This window comes from Solenopsis invicta, chromosome 6 (genome assembly GCF_016802725.1).
Source record: "Solenopsis invicta isolate M01_SB chromosome 6, UNIL_Sinv_3.0, whole genome shotgun sequence".
Taxonomy (NCBI): domain Eukaryota; kingdom Metazoa; phylum Arthropoda; class Insecta; order Hymenoptera; family Formicidae; genus Solenopsis; species Solenopsis invicta.
Genome location: NC_052669.1, coordinates 1112528 through 1138915, shown reverse-complemented (window position 1 = coordinate 1138915; position 26388 = coordinate 1112528). Strand labels below are relative to the sequence as shown.

The following is a 26388-nucleotide window of genomic DNA, read 5'->3' as shown; positions in this document are numbered from 1 at the left end:
ACCGCCCTTCGCGTACGGTGTGTGCTCGGACGCGCTCGGGGAACCGTGGTGGATCCGGAGAGTGGTTACTCGGTGTCATCTGGCAAGCAGAGGAGCCGGCGAACCCCGAAAGCACATGGACGTTTTGCGTCGTCGTGTGCGTTTTTACTTATAGCGCGATATATACCTGTGCGCGTCGACATAACGGTCGGATCGGTCGGATTCGAGCCAATACAGCCGGTGTACAACAGCACTGCCGGCGTGTGCGTGGCGAAGAGAACGTTGCGAGATTCCACGTTCCACACGCTGCGTTTAAATTTCGCTGGATCTTAACTCGCGCAATTAACAAATCCATTCGATGTATTGCTTTGCCAACGAGCACTCTTTTGACAGATCAATTTAAAATTGTTATCGTAAACTTCGTACGGCAAAGATTAAGGTCGAGAGCTTTGAGGGATCTGATGTTTCATTTGTTTATCAGTTTATAGGGAGACAATTTACTACTTTACTGTTACAAATAAATAATTTTGAGATAACTTTTTTAAAATGTATAATAATTTCTAACTTATTTCATTTACTATTACTAATTTATTAGATATTATTAAAGAAAAGTTGTTAATACTGGCATAGATCTTCTAAAACGTCACCCTCTTATTTCTCGAAAATATTGCATTGTATTAATAGACACTGATAAAAACATGATCTGATTAGATAATTAAAGAAATAAAAACACAAAGTTTATGATTTTTTTTTATATAAAATTTACTAAGAACAAATTTTTGAAAAACAAAAATAAAATTTACACGATATTTTTTGTAAATTGCATAGTTTAAACAATAGTGAGTATATTATTGATAACATTAGAACATTTAACATATTTCTAGTTTCCTAAATTTTTTTTGTTTATATCTTTCTTTTTCATATTTCTTCCGTAGTACGATTTAGAACATAAAATCGCTGTGCAGCGTAAACCGGTACATCTCTCCATAGAGAAGGCAATAATGAGATCTTCGACTACAATATTGACCGATGTTTCATGATCTCTTTCACATTTTCTTTAATATTTTAAGGTAAGAAAAATAGTGACAGACACAACACGTACCCAAGGTGTCAAAAACGTACAAAGTGAAAAGGTTTAATTCCAGTTTTATTAAATATATAAACTTTAATATTTAATGCATAAAAATGTTTTGCTATTTATTGTTAGTTTGTCAATTTACTTCATTGTTAACCTCTTTCCTATAGAGCTGTGTTTGAATTTTACTACTACCTATACAAAAAAACACAATTTCACTGCAGCGTCTAAAAACTTGAAAAAGTACAGATCAGAAAATAATATTATTTTAAGTTATCCAAATAATTATGTAGAACGCATGATAATGTTATTGTAAACAGTTTTGACATTTTAGCAACCAATTTAAACATCTAACACAATACTTTAAATGGTTCAACATAATTATTTTCAGATCTGTATTTCAGCAAAATTGTTCTTTTCGTGTACTATGACAAAGCTTAATTTTTCAGATGCTTTTTTTAACATAAGTTACAAAAATATTAATTATTACAAAATAGGAAACTGTATTATAAAATTGCAACACCATCTGATAGAAAACACTTTCTGGTTTGTATTAATGTTTATTAAGTTACTTTTAATTTTTGTTTAAAAAATATTATCCGAAAACAAAGTGGTATGCCAGTATCGAGATGACCTTTATCTCTAAATATTATATAAAGTTATACACAAGCACATACTTATTGATTTAAATTTTTAATTACCCAACCCTGCAAATGAATTATGAGGGTTTGTCATACGGTATGATGCAAGATTTCCCTAAGAGTCGTTGATCAAGAGACGGTAGCCTCGCGTAGCGAAAGAGACTCCACATTACCCGAGCCAGAGAGGAACCTGAGAGCGGCCATGCCGGCCTTTTTCCTAAGTTCCTCAAATGTCTAAAGAGTCGTATGTATACTGAATATTATCTCGCACTTTAAACTAATTATTAACAAGAACTTGACTCTCTACGTGCATTTTTGTTAACTGTGAAGACATGTAAAAAAAGTTATCAAGATGGGTCTCTCTTGTTTTCGATTACTTTATTTAAAGTGGTTAAAAAGTAATTTTATTTTTCTAAATGTTTGATAAGTATTATCAAATCTAATATAACTTACTACATGTTTAGAAAAGTAACATTATTTTACGTTGACCAAATACACTCGACAACAAAATTAAAGTGTTATCTATTCTAACTCCCAAAAATAGGCAAAATTCAAGAGAGTGTAACTTCGTTAAAAATAATCGTAAAAAAATGTTTAAAAAAGCATTTTAAAGCTTGAAATCTCTAGTTTTGCGATTGATCATTTATTAAACGATTTACAGTAGTTTACGAAGTTACGCGGATTCAAATACGTATGCAGCTAGTCTCGAAATTTTTTACAAATTTTGCAAGACTCCATGGCGTGAAATAAAAATTGCTCGCAAATGCGGTTTACAGTATTCGAAAGCGTGAATCTTTATCTTTAATTTGCGTATTTGTTGAGTGCTGTGCGATTTTTTATCACCGAGTTATTTCACATTGAAGCAGCAATAGTCTTGCGCAGTGAGACTGCCGTTAGATAGGCGGCACGCCGCGCAGCGTCTGGCTACCCTCCCCACTCTTCTCGGTCGCTAGGTCATTCGCACTACCCGAGGCGCACGTGGCCGACGAGGTTCATGACCGCGCGACCGAGAAGAGTGGGGAGGTTAGTCAGGCGTAGTAAGACGGCGAGCGGCGTGACGCACCATGCACGGTGGGAGGTCAACAACCCGAGTGAGGCATTTAAAGAAACGACGCAGCGCGGCGTGCACATAATGCGGAGTCTCTCTCGTCGCGCGAGACTATCGTTGCTTTAATGTGAAATAACTCGGTGGTAAAAAATCGTACAGCGCTCAACAAATACGCAAATTAAAGATAAAGATTCGCGCTTTCGAATGCTGTAAACCGCATTTGCGAATAATTTTTATTTCACGCCGTGGAGTTTTGCAAAGTTTGTAAAAAATTTTGAGACTAGCCGCATACGTATTTGAATCCGTGTAACTTCGTAAACAATCTGTAAATTGTTTAATGAATTATCAATCTCGAAACTAGAGATTTCAAGCTTTAAAATGCTTTTTTGAACATTTTTTTAACGATCATTTTTAACAAAGTTGCACTCTCTTAAAGTTTGCCTATTTTTGGGAATCAGAAAAGGTAATGCTTCAATTTTGCTGTTGAATGTATTTGGTCAACGTAAAATAATGTTATTTTTCTAAATATGTAGTAAAGTTATATTAGATTTGGTAATACTTACTAAACATTTAAAAAAGTAAAATTATTTTCGAACCACTTTAAATAAATAATCAAAAACAAAAGAGACCCATCTTGGTAACTTTTTTCACATGTCTTTAGGGTTAACAAAAAGGCACGTGGAGAGAATTAGTTTAAAGTGTGAGATAATATTCTGTACATATACGACGCTTTAGACATTTGAGGAATTTGGCTGACACACGGCCTTGAAGTTTGCTGCTCTTGTATACAGAGCGATGTGTTTACGCAAGGTCACCGCGCTATCATTCGCGTTTGGAAACTCGAGCGAGCAGGTAGCGGAGCAAGCCGCTTCGTGTGTTATCTCGCGAAATATGAACTTAATCATGTACTTGTATTTTTGAATGGTCTATTGCGTTTCAATTATTAACTCCGCTTTATTAATCACGCCGTATTGTGTGGTTCCAGGTTAAACCCGCCAGCATCGTTTTTGAGTTATTAACAAAAGGCCGCGGATTGAAACGTTAAATAGCTTATTCGCGCGCGTATGATAATGTTTTGATTTTTTCGTCGTAACAATTAAGTAATGTAATTAATCAGTGTTTTCGCGAGTGAGTGTCATGCCACGGAAGAACGAGAGGAGGAGGAGGCCTGGCAGAGGCATCGAGCCCCAGCGGAGCAACTTTGGGGTAAATATAATTTTTTATTTATATGAATTTAATAATCTTTTTCCTTTTCTTTCAATGTTATCGAATAAGTAAAAAAACTTATTTAAAAAAATATATAAGATTGTATACACACCCTGAGAAAAGTTATGTTCAAATTGATGAAATTGTTTGTTTAACTTGCTTGCTTTAAGTTGAAGTGAAAATATCTTTGAGGAAAATAAAAAGTTATTTGATTTCAAGAAATAACTTTATCAATCGTTCTTAAAGTAAATAAATTATTTCTCTAAATGATTTGTTTAATTTTAATAAATAATTATTTAATTCAAAGAAGGTACTGCCAGGAATGTAAGACACAATTTAGTTATTCTGGTTTTAAAAATATATTTCTTTTATTTAAGAAAAGATTTGCGTTGCACGATCAAACTATTTTTTTAATTCTGATAAAAGAAACAATCATAAAATTTTTTCGAATCAAAGAAAATTTTTTATTAGTATGTAGCAATGCACAAATTTGTTTGAGTCAAACAAATATTTTTTGACTCAAACAAACTTTTCTCTGAGTGTACAAAAAGTAACTTTTGAAATGTCGATTATTTTGAGCACAGTTTTAATTTTTGAATCTTATGTTTGTGTGTTATAGTATCATCGTAGCTTCGTGGCTGAGTAACTCCGCTCGTTGCGCATCGGATCGGTGAGTCACAAATCAATTTTCTTATTATATTTTAATGCTTTGAAATGTGATCCTGTGCAGGATCAAAGCATAATATTATCGCACGATCCGTATTTTTGTGAGTGAAATTTTAAAAAAATTACACTGCTAGCTCCCCAATACGCATAGTCAAAATACGATCTCCGCGATAATAGCCGCTCACGAAGTTATTAATTTTTAATGAACTAATATTTAAAATAAAATAGAATGTGAAAAGAGATATTGGGTTTGAAGAATAAATGTATTAAATTTTTTTTGTGAGATTGCCACGAATTAACAATGAGATAAGATAAAAACAAACATTCACGCTTTAGAGGGAGGAGAAAGAAATAAAGATATGCTTTTGCAAGTTGGGAAAAAGAAATTGAGAAGACATACCGCCAGGTACAAATGCAGAGGTTTGACTCTGCCATTTAGGAAAGGATATTAACGGTTCGATTATGCTTTCTCTCTACCTCCTTTTCCTTCTCGCTCCGTCCCGCAAATCTGCTGCGCCGTGGGTGGCAGTCATTCCGCAGCTTCCACACGATGTGTACATACGTGTAATATACCATGTATGTATGCCACGGTCGACAGTACGTTTACATTTACATGTACGTTTCAGATTTACCGGATAGTCTTTCAACCACATATTATCTGACCATTTTCAAGACGACTTTATCTTAAGGAGAATTTGATAGGGATTGATTTTTTCACTTTTGACACTAATTATCGTAGTGATCTAACGTTAAAGTGAATTTTTATTAAAGAAAAATACATACTACGATGTAATTGAGAAACATTTTACGATACACCTGTGTTGCAGTTTGATGCAATTTGGGATGTAAATTAATTATATAATAATTTGTTTTTCCGTGAAATTTTAGGACAAAGTTAATAAGAATATGAAATTTTTTTTTCATTAATTTTTAACTAATTTTCTGTGATAGAGTGCTTGTTACTGAGGGATTGTAAAGACCGCTTTAAGTGATGTTTGCCATGTATGACAATGATTGTACAATGTTAAGGACCAGTTTTTCACCAGCGCGACTTTCGCGATATCAAGCGCGACTTGTATTTTAAACAAAAAATTTCGTACACACCTTAATTGGACGCTATCGTTTCTGGACGATCTTACGGTGGTTAATGAGCATCTCGTATTAAAGGAAATACATTACATTTCAAATGCAATACTTCAGCCAGTAAGATCGAGACTTTGTCTCGATGAAGCCTTAGCAACACTGTTGGAATTAAGAATGAAACAATTTATGATTATTACTTGATTGCTAAACTCTGTGCAAAAATATTTATTAATAATTAAGAATTAAAAGATGTTTAGCTCAATCATTGCAATCGTAATTAATATTGTAAAAGACAGGGTAGGGATCAATAGGGATCAATACAATAAAGACGATTGTTATAATTAATTAATCAAAATTAACATTTAATATTATAAAATTAATGTAAAATGATAACATTTCGGGCTTATTTGCTTTTCTTCAGCATCTTTAATTTCATATTTATAAAACAAATAATGTAAACGTTATCTAACTAAATTAACAGATTTAATACATAACATTTTACTAAAAATTAACAGAAATCAAATATACAGAAAGCCTGGGAAGAAAACTGAGTTTGACCATATAATCAAGTTACTTACACAAACACATTACTACTCTATGTTTTTTCGAAATAATTTTTTGTAACTTTTGTCTAATTATGTAGTGTTGTGATTGACAAATTATGTGGGCAGTAGCATCTTAAAATTTTTATCGGAAATCGTGTCAACTTATTGAAAGATGATGTTTGAAAACATCTTGGGAAGACAGACATACAATTGTTTTCATGTTACTTGTTACAGCTAACAGTTTTATTAGAATTGTCTTTGACAGATATACAATGATTTTTCATGTAAAGGAGTTTATTAATTGATAGCTAAAATTACATGAGCTTTAATCGTTATTAGAACTTTTATTAATTAATGGTTTTAATCTTGAACGACTTGTTTCCTTGATGAGACATATAGGAATATATCCATGTTATAATAGTCATCTAAAAGACACAATATAATTGTTTTGATAATAATAATAATATTAACAGATTCTGATATATAAGAATGTCATAATACTGTTCGAGTTACAAGTTTGTTGGACGATGTAGAGTTATCACTCACAGGCAGTATTATACTTGTTTCACGTCTATGACGAGTTACCGGAAGCCATTTATTTCGTTTGACAACAGAAATGAACCTGACAATAAGTGGATGTGAAGCGTATTTGCCATTGATTATTCTGCATTTGAAATGCCTACAGAAAAGGACGATAAACGATACGAAAAAAATAAAGAGCATGTGTAAATGGTCTTTATACTGAATGTTACATAATCCGAAGATAATTAATTTATTATCTCTCCACGAGTGTTTTACATTTTGCAGAGATGATGTGACACGATGAAAGTCATTCCTTGCAGATAACAGTCTTTTCTAATGAAAGACAATGATCTTCAAGGTTAGAAGATCTTGACGATTATTAACGAGCTTTAACTAGCGTTTACGACTTATCAATTATACCATTTTTTATTATAAGCTTTTTAACAGCTTTAAACTGGTATTAAAAATATTAAATAACATTTATTAATAATAAAATAATAGACTTTAAACATGAAACGTATGGAAATACATAATTGCAATTGCAACTTTCTTAGCTTTAAATATAAATGTTTTGCATTTAAACGTTCCAAAAAGCATTGCTTATGCAACTGAAAATAAGGAAATTACATTATATAATTGCTAAGCATTTTTATTTTAATCAAAATAAATACACACACAAACACACACATACATATATATTCACTATCGGAACTGTTTCGCTATATTGATTCTTATTAATTGACACGCAATGAGAAATTTTTGTTTTAAAGAAACTTTGGATGGCTGTTCCACAGTATTTTATAACAATGCACTAAAGAGGACTCGAATTGTGAGTCGAAACGTCTGCGTCTTTTGTTAAAAACTAATTTTGTATACCAGCGTCTAATGTACGCTTTTTACCAACATGTTTAATTGCGAATAAACTTTATGTGCACATCAAACACCTCGTGTCAAATCTCATGGTCAAACTTTGTTTCAAAGTATCTACATTTTTATTTTGTTTTAAAAAAAACACAAGTTGTCTCTCTCAATTAGAATATTATTATATTCTTAGTAAATTTAATAAAACTTTTAAAGCCTCGAAACGCTTTGTAGCCTTAATTATTATTTGAATAATCGATTTATTTCCGATTGGCACGAAGGCACGGTAATAATAACATTTACGTGTATGTAAGATCGCGTCGTTTATCACTTCTCCGTAACACCTGCTATGCAACATTTTTACATATAGCGTAATGATCGGTCGTAATAATATCGCCTGGCATGACGATACGTTCGCTTTATTTGGACGTAAATCAGCGAGAGGAGTGAAAGGACGGCGATCAGGAGAACGCCGGTATTGCGATGCAAATCGCGTTTGCGTCGCCGCTTTTAACTCGACATCTGCGCACAAAATTAAATGGAGACATCTCCATAACGACGTCATCTCGTTTACCATGGTTTTGCGAATCGAGAGAAAGGTACTTGCGCCTAAAATTGCATAAAAATAACATTTTCCGCCATGTCGTATTTCCGTATGTTACATAAATTAAAATAATTCTTTGCACATCAGCGTGCCATAAAGCGCACAATTATCGTAAATAACGCGATTTACTGCTTTTTATTAAATACGCCTGGCCCTAATACTTTGTTTTCTTTCCCCTTTCCACACTCACTGGCGGCATAAATATGGGAAAAGGATTTATTTAATCGAGATTAACGCGCAGAAGTGCTCTTCTCATGATATACTCGTATCTTCAGGCTCCTTATCAATTTTGTTGCGCCTGCCCACATCTTCGTGGCGTCCGGGATACGTAAGCAGCGAAATTATTATATCTGGTCAGCTTTCGCGATTGCGTACATGCATACGCACACGCGTATTCGAGTCTCGGGCGCGCGAGTGTGCACACAGGTTGAAATTATATGGAAATTGGCCGGCGTGCCGCGCCGGCCACAACGGAGTGTTACGACGGTGTTCCCAGCGCCGGTGGCGCAACGGGGCTGACGGGCTCCATCGGAGGAGAGGGAGCATATTCCCGGGGACCACACCGGGTATCATTTGCCATTCCGCACCATTATGCCGGCCGAAAACGCGGAACCGCGCGCTTCACGGACGTCTACTTAAGTGATTTCACCGGCGATTAAAGTCGCGTCCCTTTGGCCGATCACTGGTGCCGGCACCGGTACCGCTCCGCCGCGCCGTGTTTGCCAAAAGCAAATTTGGGTCTCGGATTCACGACCCCTCGGGAGACACAAAACGGATTCTAGAAATTCGATATTATAGTATTTACCATATTTGTATATTGTACAATTAATTGTCTGGAGACCATATTGAGAGTGTGTACAATATATTCTATCAATCACATTTAATATTGTTCAATATATTATTAATCGTCTGGAGATTACATTGAGAGTTCGTAGTTTGTATAATACATTGTGCAATTTGTTTTTATTAAATCTTGACTCTCCGGTCTCTTTTAAATGGCAAGCAAATGTTAAGAAGAGTTTCGCTATAATTGCAGTTACATTTATTATAGAAATATTTATTTCATTTATCATCCATACTTTAATATTTTACTATATTAATATTTGAAATTATTATAATTTATATCGTAGAATTTTTTCATATTTGACAGAATCATGTACATGTAAATTTATTATTGCTAAGATTAATAATATTACTAATTATTATCACTAATATGCTACAACTAGCAATAATAGTTATAAAAGTGGAGCATCTAATCATAAATATTTTACCATGCAACTGTGGACGCAAATATTATGTTTCTCTATAAAACTTGAGACCAAATAAAAAATGAAATAACTTTTAAACCAATCAGAAAATTATGTTCAAATTTTATACTGATAATCAAACATAACAATAAAATAATTTACGAAAATTTATGTATTGCGTACGTGGTGTTGTTGAACAATATTGAGCATCTAGGGGACGCTTATTAATCGTAAGAAAGAAAGTAAGGGAATCACGGTTATTTTTTGTTGATATCTCTTCAGGGCTTGTATGTGTCCGATATTTGAATGTTTACGTCAGTATTAGATTCAATAAGTTTTTAAAGAATAAGGGGAAAGCATAAGGAGGAAGCGAAAGAGAAGAGTAACGCGCCGCGCCGCTACCAGCTGCACGCACGCGCTTCGCGATCGCACCTGACCATTGAGCTTCTTTTCCAAGCACGAGCGGACACTCCATCCATGCCGTTCCGATATAAAGAGTTCGTTAATAAGACACTCACCGACTCGAGTTTGCCTCTAATGAGAGGTTTTCTTTTTCCGTTAGGGCTGCCGACAGATTGTGATCTACTGTACGCGTGCACAAGGTCACCAATGAGCAAGAAAACACGTTTCTACATCGCGACGCGTGTAGGCTTGATCCTAAAAGGCATCACAACTTTATATTCTCAGCAAAGTTACAAGTAGTAAAAAAAAATTGACACGACTTCCGTTATTCAGGCAAATTCGAGCATTAGGACAGATGCATACTTTTAAAATACATGTTTAAATTTAAATCACCAAATTCACCTTTCAAAAAAAAAAAAAAAACGAAAATACAATGATCACACAGTACACGAACTGCGGTTTTAATTTATTTTTTATTTTTTTGTATGTCGCATTTCTCAATTATTAATTTTATGACATTGTGTCGGGTAGCGGTTTAATTAAAAATCAATTAAACTTTTTTGTTTTTTTAAATAACAGTGTTTGAGCGATAATTTAAAACTTGTCGAGAACTTTTGATGAAAGCAAAACTGCAAAAAGGAAACAAGGAATCCCTTGATGTCATAATTCAATATAACTGCAGCTTATAAAGTTTTAAGATTAAAAACGCATCGATCAAATCGCCCGTTTATTAATGACATCGAGCTAACCGCCGCTGTAAATTTTATTTAGCCATAAACCACGCTGTTCCAAGAGCAAAGTAATTTATTCTCTCGTTAGACCGGCTCTTAATTAAAGCCTTATGCGACATATATCGTCGTCCGTTTTCCCTCAGCCGCCGCTATCTCTCTCGCCCGCTTGCTGATAGAGTTAAAACGTGATTTATAAGCTGCTTGCGTCGCGGCGTCGTGCAGCTTTCAGCTTTCTGTCATGTGCTCTATGCGGGTTATTAATTACGTTTGGAAACCGAAATCACACCTAGCAACCGATGTGACCATTGGTATCATTACCATAGCGTATATATATAAGTATCATCACCATTATCCCTTTGTTGCATTCAATTATTCTCTCTCATACATTCATCTTTTTTAAAGCTGATTACTATTTTTATATTAGTAAAAAAATTACAGATTGTTTTACGTTGCATTTGAAAAGAATAAAAAATTAATAACGATTTTCTATTTGAATTGGGAATTAATTATAAAGTATGAAACGTAGCTTTCATATATATTATATGTATACAATTCCATACTATTATACATAGTATTCAAATATTAACATATTTATAAAAATTAATGCAATACACGTCTTATAATAAAACAATTCGCTATTTATTAAAGAAAATGCTGGTACTCAGGTGATCTATTTCATAATTCTTTACAATTCAGAAGATGTTATTTTCAAACAAATCTTTGTTATAAAATTAAAAGATAGTTCTTCTTATAAACATATGATCAATAAGAATAAAATATTTAATGACAAATCTTTTCACATTTATTTCAGTAATATATAAAAGTAATATATCAAGTAATTCAGTAATATATAAAAGTTTGAATTACGAATATTTTTGCGAGCATAATTCGTCAAGAATGAGCTTGTTATAACATGCACGGTGAATAATGTTGTCAAGATAGTTTTAGGTGAGTTAATCTACTCTGTTTTTCTTTTTTTTATTAAATGAGCTTGTTTTCCACTAACGCAATTAAGAAGCTAATAAAAGGGATAGTTCAATGACGGCGGCGAGTGAAATTACAGACCGGTTTTCTCCGAAGAGGGATAATTGAAAGGGCGAGAAGTAACCCGTTGCCTCGGGGTTGAATGAAGAGGGTAAAAGGAAATACGGCTCATGCTTCCGTTTATGGTACCTTAAGGTACTATAGGATATGAATGAGCCTCGCGTAGAAGACCCTTCCCCTTGCTTTTGGCCATTGAATGAAGTCGCAAAACTTTTCGATACCCCTGACATGCGAAGACGTTCCTCTTCAATAAGCGATGAAAAGTGGTTGTCGTCTTTCAGGCCAGAGCGCAAACACCTTCGTTTTTTATTTCGATCGATCATCGCGCTTGAGAAGCAACGAAAAAGAATTACAACGACTCTAAATACGCGTCGCGGTAATAAATCTCCACGGCAAGCCATTTGGTGGTCAAGAACGATAATAAGGGACGGCGCTTTTATTAATGGAGGAATGCGGGAACGAGGGCCATTAACCCCTCCCCCCTTCCCCTTTACCCGGATCGGATCAGCTGTTCTCCGGGGTCCTTCCTGATGGTTGCGCGCAGGGCAAACACGCCCCTTTAAATCTGTGAAGGACCGTAAAAGCTGGGACAGCTACGAGATACGACAATGGGCCGCACGCCCGTTAAATCCATGTCGCAGGTTTGCGACCTCGAAGATAAAACATCGCGATCGTGGCTAACATTATCGCAATTTAAATGCCTCTCGAGCATTAAAACATAACTGCACGTCTCGTTGCACATAGCAACGGGTATTTTAAATCTTTCTTTCCTGAAAGTTTTCAAACAATTTAATCGTATAAAGATTCGAAGTACTCGCATGTTATTTAAAACCAAGAATTCTGAAGAGCCTTGAAGAATTTCAAATGTTTCTCTCAAACTTTTTTTCGTAGAAATATTTAAAGATCTAAATGTTTTAAACTTTAAAAGAAACAACAAATTAAAATAAATATACCATGTAGACACAATAACTGAACAAGTCCCTATTTTTGGAATACTTAGACGGAAACTTATTATTATTGTTAATTTTAAATGTATTTTTTTATAAAATTAAAAATTTATTTGTAATTTAGAAATACTCAAAAATATTTACAAGGAATGGTATTTTCAATATTATAAAAATTAACTTTAAAATGAATTATTTAATTTGTTATAAAACTAGATTAAAATTTTTAAATTTATATCGTGATAATTTCCAAATTTTTTAAGAAACATCATATGTATTTGTAAAAATAATAATTTTTATATTTTATGAACAATACAAGTGTAAACATTTAGATTATCTAAATACTGATTCATTTAAATGCTGTATAAGTTTTAAATAATTCAACAATTTCTCATATATTTATATATTGATAATATTTTATATTTCATACTTTGGTTAATTATGTCATAATTAATTACATAATTAAATCACTCTATATTGTAAAAGTTTTTATAAAAATTTAATAATCTTAGATTGTTAATCTCAGTTACTTTACTTGTGATATGATAATCTTAATTAGTTCTACTATAATAAGCATGATACTTTCGACAAACTATTTATTATCAATAATACCGAGAAAGAAAATTTTTAATCATTTTTAATGTTATTTAACGCGTGCAAAGCATTTTGAAAGCATTAAATACCAATAAAAAATAACGACAATCGAATCAGATCACCGTGAAACCGAAGTAAATCTGGCGAAATAATGATATGCGCGATCATTTTTTATGCGAGATCAGGATGAAGCTGGCCTCGATCTCTCCATGTGATTTTCCCGATCACCGCGCGATACCACGCGAAACAACGCGATACCTATAGTCAAGATCGTACTGGAATGGCGCGCAAGATAACAAAACAGCAGGAACGGAATTTAGGTTGGGCCCGCGGTTAAAAGCATGGTTACGCTCGCGAAGGGCCCTCATGCGTAATTGAACGCGCCGAGGCGTATGATTTTGCCGATTTATCCCCGGGGCGCGAGCAAGCCGAGCTTAATTTAAACTAAATGCCGGCGGTAAACGGCGCCCGTGCGCTGTATAGCACGTTGATAAGCTCCCTTGATTTAAGCCGGCCGCATACGCTCCCTCTGTACTTTTGTGTCGTTAAGAGAAGTAATTAAATTGCCGTGTGGCCACCATCGTCGACCGGATTTTTTCGAATTCCCGAGACGCGAGTGAGAGAGACGTGTGCGCTTCTACGACGATTATTAAAGCGCGCATTCATCCGACGAGTTCGTTTATGCCTCGCGGAATAATTACCCGCAAATATATTATCTAATATTGTTAGATTAGAAGGTAAAATACACATTTCTGAAGCTCGAGTTAATTACACGTTTGTGAAGAATTAGTAAGCGCGTAGGAAATAAATTGCGCAGTTAAAAATTCAGATTTAGCAGAGAGTGGATAATTAAATGACCATTTGCGTTATTACTTATTTATTTTTATAAGAGTTTACAGATCATAGTGAGCAAACATTCTTATGGTATTTTTAAATTATTTTAAAATTAACGCGAAGTTATTAAGTCACGAAATACTTGGCTCTTCCTGGCAATTAAAAAACTTTTTACAAATTATGAATTTATTTAATGAAAAAGTTATTTCTAAAAAATTAAATTAGTATTAATGCAAAATTACTAATTTATATTCTAATAAATGTTGACAAAATTGCATAAAATCGTTTTTATAGTTAGTGAATTATTTATTTAATAGGGAAAAATGACGTTCATCAAATAAATAAATGTCATCCCATATTTTAAGTAAATCCGTTTCTTAATTCGCAACTATATGCACGACTTATTTATTAAAACACGATTTATTTTAAGGAAAATTTATTTTTTTTAGTAAATTTTTTTCAGTGTAAAAAGTTATAAAAAATTTGGCAATGTTTTCAAAAATAATTTAAAAAATTGTTACCAAGATATTAATTCAATATATTAAATATTAAATTGTTAAAAGGTTTAAGGTGTAAATAAAGGTGTATTAAAGCATGCGGTGATACACGGTAAGCATTGAAACATCGCAGGTGATCTGTCAAATTGTACAGTCACGTCTGACATTCTTAATGGCGAAACTGAAAACATGTATAAAGAAAATATAAAATCTTATTTACGGTTATCAGAAATATTTCATTAATTTAACTTCACAGTAATTTAATTTTGCAGTTAAAACCAATGATCTCATGGAATCAAAATATAAATTTCAAAATTGTTATGTTCTCAATAGTATAATTCACTTTTTGCTGAGATTGTATCGATTATACATCTTTAAGAGAGAAGTAATACGTTATTATACTCTGTTAAAATGAAAATGAAAAAAAAAGCCGAACGGGATTTGCGTGCGAAATTAATGGCCTGAATTGTATACAGGAATTATGTTACGTAGCATCGCCGAAATTTTAGGGAGTGCAGCCAATTTTCTGACATCTTGCAACGTATCTGCCTGCGGAAGTGGTATAAGATAATAAAGGGCGTGCACTCATCTTAAAAGGAGCATAAAATCACTAAGCATGTAACGGGGCATTTGGACGCGAGGCCAAATTGCGATCGTATTACGAGCGTGTAAGAAAAACAGCTGCCAACTCGCTCGATTCCTCCTTCTGGAAGCTTAATTGTCACTTGATCGCCTTATAACAACCACGGTCTTGAGAGGCCAATGCGTGTAGTCAGTGTGTTTCATTTAGCATTAGTAAAATATAAAGATACGAGCGGATTTTTCTTATATAATGTCACCTTAGAAAAGCTTGAAACGAGATTAACATGTAAAAAGTAATATATTTACTATGACGATTGTAAAATTGAGAAGAAAGCTTCAAGTTATATATTACATAGTGAGGGTATTTTAGCAGAAATATTAAATGACAAATTTCGATGCAAACTATGTTAAAAAATAAAATATTACAGATATGTATTAGTAACGCTATATTATGTAATTGCAATTTATATGTATTAAGTTGTTAATTATGTTAGCAAAGAAAATATGGGAATCATAAGATTGTAAGATTTACAAAGAATTATTAATTTGTTATTTTTTTATAATTAAAAGTGCCTTCTATAAGATTAGTTGTTAATATCCCACAATTCTCTCTGCTATCTCACAAACAGATCCTCTTTTCTCTTTTTAAATTGTAAATTACGTTTGTTCTATATACGATGAACTTCTATCTATAGAGTAATTGGTAGAACTCTATGGTTAACAAACAGGTATTGATAAGAATTGTGTCGTGTTAAAGTTTACTGTGTTATAAAAAAAAAATATATATTTTATTACCCGTTTTCTTCCTTTATTTAATAATGTATCTTTAAATATGCATCATTATTAAATTTGCTATTGATTATCGCTAGATGATCTGTCGTTTATTTGGTGAAAAGAAAAAAATTTAATTAAGACATAAATATAATCATAGGGAAAGTTCTCCAACTTTATTATCTTTTTCTATATGATGTCTCTTTACGTCTGTAATTTATTGTTTTACATGATATTGAATTTAAACGTAATTAACGAGTTGTCGACGCATCTTACCGTAAAAGGTGACCATGCAGAGGCTTTGCGGATCATCGGTTACGAGAATTTCCAGTCTTAATTGTATTTCATTATTCGACATGGTTACGTGAACCAATAACCATCCATAACGACTCTGACGCGCAAATGTATCATCTTTCGTGTCCGCTTTGTAATATAAAAATCTCCAATTTACCAGTCAAATGTTAATTTTTTTAATTATACTTCTTATTAGCTTATACTTCTCATTAGTTCGCATTAACGACAGTATATATCATACAGCTTAGAATTAATTAAGGCGGCTTCGACAAATCTTACGATGTTCGGGCGAGCGGCGCGAAATTATTAACGCAAAGCCGCAAATGCAAATTTGCAAGAAAGCGTTGCGCCCTAATTCGACGCTACTGAGGAATCCTCGTTTCTGCTTTCTTTATATTGTATCATATAAATTAAACGTCGAATATTGCAACCAGGTCGAATATTTATAAATGTAACTACGTGGCTACAAGATGACACGCGTGTTTGCAAGAAACGTAACAAAAATTGTGTGCAAAAATTTAATTGTACGAGCGTGCGAGCCTCTGCTTTCACGAGACGCAAGACAAGGTGTTGCAAACGTTGAAGGTCAACGTGCAGACCTCTCCATTCAATTAGCGATTATATAAATGCTTTTTTGCGAAAAGCACATAACGAAACGCTCTTTCTTCCGCATTTATCTGGTATTTTGACCTTCATGATTTATTCGTATCAATGTGTTTCTTTATAGGAATTTTATAAAATATTTTTTAACCATTATTTTTACCATAAATAATAGTGAAATAATAATGTACAAATCCTGAAAGAATAGACGTCTCTATAATTTATCTATCTATAATAAGACATATTTGAATATTAATTAATATTTGAAAATACATTTGGTTTTAATCAATAATCGAACAAAAATTTGTTGTTCTTAATTCTATTAAAAGTAACGGCAAAAATTTGTTGTTGCATGACTTTAATTTTCACTTAAAGTGCAAATATGTAAAAACAAATCGATTATGAATTTTGTTAATTTTAAACATTTTATTTGCTCTATTAATTTTTTTATTTATTACAATATTATGTAATCTTTTTGCAATGGACGTAAGAGATAAGGAACTAATTGATCGCACTTTTGCATCTGCAACGTATGTACGTCTGACCGCATTTTCGACGGTGCACCAAGTTACATTTGCGCGCATTCAGAAACACACGCGCGCGCACACACATACATACCCACATCAATGCATGTAACGAATGTATACAGATATCTATAATTTATTATCCAATATATGAGCCACAGTTTCCGCTTGAAAACGTGTCGTTTCGTTATTTCAAAAATAAAATAACTTTTCTTTCACAATTATAAGCTTTCTTTAGATTGAATAAAATTCAATTGCGTCTTTGTCCTCCCAAGTACATAAATTAAAAGCATTCTGTACGGATGTAATTAATTTTGGAATTATAAACAGCATTTTATTTTGACAGGCGAGATATCGTAGTATAACGTTTTATCACGGTTTTAATTCCGGCAATATCACCACCCCCGTCACTGTTAACTGACCTCGTTCTTAATTTGACATTAATCTCCCAACCGGTACTGTTTACGATAATTAATATTCGGGAGCCTGATTGTCGCTCACGGCGCAACGTCTTTTCTCCGACTGATCGCAACACTTCAGCCATTCTCCATGGATAATCCTTTTACGGGTTACGATTTCTCTTGCACAAAATAAATATTCGTAATTATTAACGAGATACAATTTTATGGTGTAAGTATAATTATATTATGGGCGGTAAAGCACAGCATTACGTTAATCATCGTGAATGTCGACGTGTATAATTTTCCCCAGAACTTCTTTTCAGCAAAAACATATCATATACGTCCGCGATACGTTGAACAAGTAATCAAGTAAGCGAGTCGTAAGTAATCAAAAGTTATTGCCGAGTTAATAATTGCGTAAGCAACTTTTGTCGTGCGCTCACGTAGTAGCTCGGTAATGCAAATAATAATGATAATTATATGCTTATTTCGTGAGCTGTACCGCGAATTGTCACATGTTAATAAAAAAAAGGCATTTGAGATGTGTTGTCCCGGTGAAACATAATTATAACTTACGATTGTTCGCATGTAAGTAATAAATGACACATTTTCTACATTTTTTGAACGCAAATTATTTAGTTATATAATTTCTTTTTTTCTTTTTCTTCTTATCACTTTTTGTACATTTCATTATTTTAATTCGTAATTTGAAAGCATTTTCAATAGCAATAACGCTTTAGGCGATTTATTACTTAAATCGTACTTTTAGCAGCTAATCGGCTTATAATTAAATTATTTATTATGTGAAAGGTTAAATATGAAAGTAATAAATACCAGAAACATCAAACTACCATTTTTAACGTTTATTTGCGTACAAATATCAATATATCAAATGGGAAATATAATAAAAGTAACGTGGTTTGCATTCGGCACTCTTTTCTATGATACGAGTGAATAGCTGATCTTTACAACGGATCTGTTTTTATACAGTGTTATTTTTTCATCGTTTGAGCATTGGATAAGAACGAAAGACGACAGTGACAAAAGAGGATTATACAAACCCCGAAACCTAGTAATCCCGCCTGAGAAAGGAAAAAGAAGGAAAAGAATATAAATTGGTCAGTTTAATCCTGCAACGCGTTCTCTGGAGAACGGCTGTTCGCCCAACTTCTCCTTCTCTTCCTGCTTACACACGTGCGCAGAAGCGCATTGTGGGGCCCCGATGTGCCAGATGATAACACGAGAGTAAGACAAGTATCGTTGAGGATATCGCATAACGCCGAAAAGTTAATAGCCCGATTAAAACCTCGAAAATTTGCATAGCGCGGCCTTCGAGTTCTGCGATTAGCCATAAGTAATAGTAAGACAGATTAATAATATAAGAAATAGTAATTAATCGAGAAAAGTCGCCAATACTGAAATAGATCTTTAAAAACGGCGCTCCCTTATTTCTTGAAAACTTTATTAAAACTGATTAAAAGTAACATCTATGCTTAAATAAATAACGAAGAAAAAATTCATAATTTATTTCCATCAGATATTTTTATATAAAATCTGCTAAAAAATGAAATCTTAAAAAATGAGAGAATAAAGCAAACTTTTCTTGTGCAAATTACATAGTTTAAACACTAGTACATATTATTGATAATATTAGATCATTTTACATGTTTGTAATATCCTAAAATCATTTTATTATTTTTTCTCTCTTTCTTGGTTTTCTCATATGTTTTATCGTAATCAGTTTTAAATATAAAATCGGAATGCAGCATAATCGGTGGTACCTATTGATAGTACAAATTGTAAGATGTATCGTAAAAATCATATCATAGGATAAAATAAAAGGCACAGTATTAGGAAGTCTATTTATTAAATTATTATTTTTTAATTGGAACAGCATAAGGTACTTGTGTAAAGTATAATAAGGAACAGAGCCATACGCCGAACGGCCAATCGCGGTATCCTCATTTAAATTCGAATGTCGACGAGGTGAGTTATCTCGCTTTTTAATGCTTAGACGGGACCGAAAACAAAACGGGGCCAATTGTGTTGAAGGCTTTCTACACCTGGAAGTGACTGCTGGTTAGGATCACCCCGAAGGGTCCATCCGAGAGTTCGCCACCTTCGAGATGTACCAGGTTGAGTTACGAGATAGCGCGGGAGAAGGGGGCACCTGTGCGGCAGGTGATCGTTCTACCACGTAGAATACGGCGAAACCCCACCACTTGCGCGTTCACGATGCACGCGCGTGCAATCAGGTCAAATGTCTGTAGATGAGATTCATATCGTCTACATTTATCGAGGCTCGTCTAAACTGTTGACGGGTAGCACCAAAACATAATGCTGCCGCCACGAAAGAGAATCATTTAACATTTGCGTATTCGGTTTCGTCAAAGTTGTTGTGAGATTTATTGATATCCACGTTTTCCTAAAAGTAACAGTAATAATAAAATATAAATAAAAATAAAAAATGTTCCTCTTCCGCGCATACATATTACATTTATTCTTTTTGTTTAATTTTTGCATGTTTTAACAAAAGTCAAATATTATAGATTAATTTGATTTTTCCTTATTAACGAAATAAGAAAATATTTTCTATAGAACTACATAACTGAATTATAGTGTGATTATAAGTATGATTATAAGTGATTATAAGTAAGAATACCTTGTTAATGCTATTCTTTCTTTCTTTCTTTAATTAAAGATATATATAAACGATGTTTATGAATATAAAGAGCATCATTCAATTTTAGTTTTATTAAATTATTGTAAAAATATTGCCTTAGGAGATTTTACAATGCTGTATGGTAATTTTTATTACGCAGTTTATAAAATGTCTTGTACATTTCAAAAATTTCTACCGTTACTTATAAAATTTTCTGTTTCAAAGTTGTCTCAGACTTATCAAACAGTAAAATTTGTAGAGAATTTTACGGTAAATGTAACAAAAAATTCTCTCCGCTCAATAAAAAGTGATAATAAAAAAAAAACACTTTTAATTAATGGTTTTAGCATGATAATCAGTTAGCAGGTTATAGAGCACATACAGAGGCAATTAATAGATTATACGGACTCACCCCAGTATTCATAAAAAACACCATCGACCTTACCGCAAATCGACCGCCTTCTTTTCGCTGGTCCAGCGTATCGCACAAAAAGCAGTCGTTTCAGTTATGAACGCACTTACGACCACTTAAACCCCTCAAATTTCATAAATGGCTCATAAAACTGACTATTCGTGCGATAGCCGTATCTCCTACGGTAACAAAATTAATGTATCATATTCGTCGAGTCTTTATTTAAGGATTTTACAGGCAATTATTACCCCGAAAAATACCAGACACAAACGAGTATACCAAATTACCAAAATTAATCAAGGTAATTATGACATGACTTTGGGTCATTTTCCCCTGTGACCGTAATCGACAGTGTAAAAAGATTTTGCGATCACAAAAGATTCGCAATGCGCTACGATTCAACGGAAGCAACCGTGACGATAAAGTGCCTCATGTATTCTGACCAAATATCAATTACGACACGCCGAGAAGGCAATAAACGGCGCGTCCGTACTAATTAGAAGGCGCGGCAACAGGCCGCTTATGTTTCGATCCATTCGAATCCGCGCGTAATTTAGCGGCACGGCATGGCGGTGCAATTAAAAAAAAAGGGCGATCGGCCCATCGGAAAAGGACGAACCTGCGCAGATACACAAAAGGGCTTTCTCCAACCGCGTTCGTTAAGGGCGCCGTGATTGGCTTCGTGACGGGACAGGTGCGTATCGTGAAACGAAGGGAGACTCCGCCGTTTCTGTCGATATTACCGCCGTTTGTTACGCAAAGTCACCCGTGTCTTTTATACATTTGCGCAGTTTCTGTTGCGCTCCAAGTTGCTCTCAAAATAAAACGTTTCGCAATAAAATTGTTAATAAAAATAAAACAGGATACAATACTGTTTTTCACAAAACTGAGAAAAAAACAATCGATACTCCTATATCAATATATCCAGAAAAATTATTTCAGTTTTAAACAAAAATTTGTTAATCGTTCTTGCTTCCTGAGAGATTAACGTTAATATTTAAGAAAAGTCACAAAATCGGGTATACCATTTTGCTTTCAGTTAATGTTTCTTAAACAAAAGTTAAAAATAAAAATTTAAATACAACTAGAAAGTGTCCAATGACGTAGTAAAAATTAAATTAATAAATAGTATTTGTTGTAACATACAAACTTATTTTTTCACCGCAAAATTAAATTAAATCGCCATTAAAATTAAACGTTTTTAAGTAATAAATTTTTAGAAACTATTTCCTGCTTTATAATAAATTTTTACTTTTACATTTAAAAGTTTAAAAATTTTTTTTAATGCAAATAATAATCCTTTTTACGAAAGTTTTGTTTAGTGTGAAAAACAACATTGTACACTTATACATTTCCAACTAAAGAAGAATATGATAGTACTGAAACACCTGAGTTACATTATTCCTGCCATGCATTGCTTTTTCAGGAAGACATCTGTGTCATTTGCATATATCATTCCAATCTAGTTCACGTGTTAGTAATGCATTTGCATGTCAGTAGGAAATTCTTGACAAATAGTGTCATCGCGGCTAATCGTCGGATAAACGAGCGGAGGACAAGTGAAGCGTTTAATCGCAATTTGTACACGCGTGCAGAAGAATTGTCGCCCATAAAGTACAAAATAAAAAAGGACGCTAGCTCGTGTGTGGCGTTAACCAGCGTGTGACAAGTTAACGCATAATTTCACGATGCGTTTTACGTTGTATTCTCATACCAACTAACTGAATCGTTGCAATCGTCGCAATTACGAACAGCCGTATTGCAATGTACGAACACATAAATAAGACTTTTAAACGTCGCATGATCACGACTGTGTGACAAATAATACTTTTTTTTTCGTTATTAGCAAAAGTTTCGGAAATCCCGATCTTTGGCTTAATTCAAATTACTTGTGCACACCAGTATTGTTGCGATAATAAATATTACATCCGAATATTAATAACGCACAAATACATGCTCTTTGCGTAATTGAATATTAAGAATCGAACAGATAAAGTCGACAATTGATGAGATCGGTTTATCATCGCGACGAGAACGGCGCGCGACGTCCGAGATTGGTAAATCGGCTAATTAAAAGAAGCGTAGAAGAGGCGGAAGCGATGCCGGATATCTGATTGGAAGGGACAGGCCGAAATTAGAAATAACTTAAGAGAAGGGACATGTGAAGGAAAAAGGGAAGGGGGGAGCAGCGTGACCGCGAAACCAGGCATACTTTATGGTCAACCAATGTTCCGAAATGTTACGATGTGGTGAGTCTCGTGTGTTTAATTGCGAATCAAGAAACATCATCTAATCGCGTTCAATCTATGCATAAAATTGCCCACGTGGATGCAATTAGCATCGACGGCACGCGGAATTAGCGCCGTGTTTTGCAGGCGTTATTTACATAACTAATGTGTGATATAATTAAAGATAAAACACGGTGCTACACAAAGAATAAATTAAAGTTGTTTACGTATTACCGTAAACTAAAGCTAAATAGAATTAAAGCATAACTATTATAACATTATATTAATAGTATAAAAACATTTTAATAGCATTATAAAAAATACAAAAGAACGTTTAACTTGTTAAACGATTATTGTAAAAATAATTTTTAAGTTTTGGCAGTATAATATATCAGCTAAAAATTATTGAAATTTAAAACCTGAAAGCTTTTTAAGTTTATTCTTTTGTTTTTCCTAATTAATTATAAAAAAATTTTTGTTGCAAATATTTGAATTTTAGTCCTGAAACCAGCTGCAAAGAAGAAAACTTTAATTTATAATGGTTTATGCGGCGAAAATGACCCAATAACTCCTTTCGCTGAAATTTTAAGTAAATAACTTTTAAATGAGTAAGTGGCTCTAAATAAATCGTAAATAAATAATCTTTCCAAATAAATTTGAACAAATATTTATTAGAGTTTTATTAGTAATATATATGTAAAAAATTCTATTTTATTTGTAATACTGCTTCCTCATCAAATTTACAGATAAGTACTAATAAATTGTATTAATAAAACACGATTTTACATAAAAATCAAGAGCAAACAAAAATAACTTTTAAACCAGAGAATTATGCTTAAATTTTACACTCAAATATAAATATTTAAATGTAATAATGTAATAATAACTTATAAAATTCAAAAATTTTTGATAATATTTTACGACGTTACATACTCATCCTTAAGCTCCGAAGAAATACAATTCTTTTGATAGTATATAAATGAAAGAATAAAGGGAAATATCGGAGAAGTTAAAGTATAACATCTCATTGCTAATACCGTTTAAAATACATGAGTTACTTTTAACTTTCGACCACTGGCACTGTCGAACGTTTACGAATGCAATAGTTATTAGAATCGTCTTCCAGAGATGACTTTCTGCGCACCCGGTGTGCAGACATCATCTGCGGACAAACATGTGGATCGAAAATCTCGTGTGTGTCGAAAGCCGGATGGTACGAGAGCCTTGACTTCGTCTTCCCTCTCTTTATTTTCGTTTTTTTCGCTTTATGCGTTTCGCGGTCGATATCCGGTGCCCGAAGTCTGCCATCCTTCGGTCTTCATTCGCGCAGAAGCGCTTTCGGAACATTAACCGCGCAACTGCTGTTTAAACTCACTCATCAGGCCCGATGCGATCGAATCTCTCGCTCGCTCGCCTCCTACCACCTTTCCCCTGACTCGATTAATCATCCAATTTATGAGCCTTGATAGAAAGCAGTGTCGATTCATCGGCGGCTCGTCGACGATAAACACGTATCCCCGATGATCGGACGTGCATAGAGAGTGATCTGGGTGCCGATCGTTCGCGATAACGAAATGCGCGCCGACACGTATCTTGAATGTATCGCGTACAAACTTGCGTTTTGTATCTTGCAATTTTCGAGATAAGCCCCCCGTGCCGAAAGATTCAAAGTGCTCCGCTGCAATTTTTGTTTCCTCATTTATTTGAACTCGTCACGTTAAGCCGTGTACGAATTTACATGTAAATGTTCTAACAAGGCAGATTTCAAGATTGTACCTTTAAAGAAAGACTGTTGAAAGAAAACATTCTGTACGCTTTGAAATTAAAAGACAATTCGAACAGTTTTTCTATGTCGTTATGTATGGCCGAAAGGAACGAACGTAATTTAGACCTGTAGAGAGAAGAAAGATGACAAAATTGCTAATAAATTGATGCTTATTTCATTAAAGGCTATATAATAATAATAATATTTTTTTACTCTGTTGCAAACATACTTCTTATTATATATCCATTCTCATGAATTTTTAAAATTTTATATAAAAAATTACAACTACTCGTATCTCTTTACGCGAGCAGACGACTTGCAAGCACCCGAGATTGTCGGATTTCAGTAACGACTGAACTAATTAAGTTTTAAGCAGACTCAATCGATAGTTTGGATTTGATTTGCGTAATAATGTTTTTATTTTTTTTCTCCGTGCCTTAAGAGCGGTCTAAATTTTTATTTATGTAAGATACATTATGTAAGATACATTAAAAGTCTAAATTTTTATTTATGTAAGATACATTATCATCGCCCTTCAGTAGCGATTTTCTTTTCATACTTTTGACTCTATCAGAGACTCGTATCACTCGTTTTTTAACTATACAGTTTCGCTGTATTAATTAAAGATAATTCATAACTAGTAAAATTTTTAATCTGTATATGTGTGAATGTTATTATTTCATTATACTTGGAGGTCTAGTAGCATCAGATATTTTTACATTAAAATTTTTTCTCCAATTTATTTATTTTTTTTTTAATTTTATACTGAGTTACCTCTTTGATTCTTTATGATTAAATTTTATATTCTATTAATTAAAATATATAACTTGGATTAAAATAAAAAGATTTTGAAACGGGTATACAAGTAAAACCCAAATATATATATATATATATATATATATATTTGGGTTTTACTTTTTAAAAGTAATTGTACAACAGTCACATATACTTCGAACAAACACTCACTTTCTAACTTAATTTAAAGATTTTGTATATTTTGTGAAAAATTTGTATTGAGTTGAGTTAGATTACATAATTTTGTTATATTATTAAATTGTTATTTGTTATATTATTATCGTTTAAAGGGAATTCAAGATATTATATTATTTTTTTCAAGATATAATGTCTATTAACATTTACAAACGTCAAAAGTACATTTGTTCATTTCGTTGTTAAAAAATATAAATTTACATCTTGAAAAATTTTAATTTATTTAAGTAATAAATTTTTAGTGTTTACAAATAATGATCAAGATTTTAATAAATCTGAAAAAAAGACCAATATTTTTATCTTACAGAAATTAGGAAAAATCGGCAAATCTTGAGATCGTTCCCTCCTCCTTCTCTTATTTTTATACAACAGTACTTTTTTTATGTCCCGATATTCGGGTCTAAGACCTTACGTCTGTATGCGCCTCCACAGGTCGACGATTACACTGTCGCGGATAAATCGATCAGGCACATAAAAGGGGTACGTAACTAATCCGGTGTCGACGACATCATTACCAGCCTGACGCAGTGCGCACCTCGAGTGTGTAATTAATATACACAGGTCGCTCGTAACTCAATCAACAAGAATCTTCTCTCTTTCTTTTTTCCATATACTCCATGTATCCCCTCGTGTCTC

The 26388-nt window shown here is 33.3% G+C and overlaps 1 long non-coding RNA gene across 1 annotated transcript in view; it reads left to right on the top strand.

Annotated features, from left to right (window-relative positions):
- LOC120358135 overlaps window positions 1-5988 on the top strand; it is a 143999-nt gene extending 138011 nt beyond the window's left edge. Inside the window, exons 4-5 of the long non-coding RNA XR_005575066.1 lie at window positions 3729-3949; window positions 4569-5988. This is a non-coding gene — a long non-coding RNA (uncharacterized LOC120358135). The remainder of the gene's footprint in view (window positions 1-3728; window positions 3950-4568) is intronic.
- Window positions 5989-26388: the final 20400 nt, after the last annotated feature.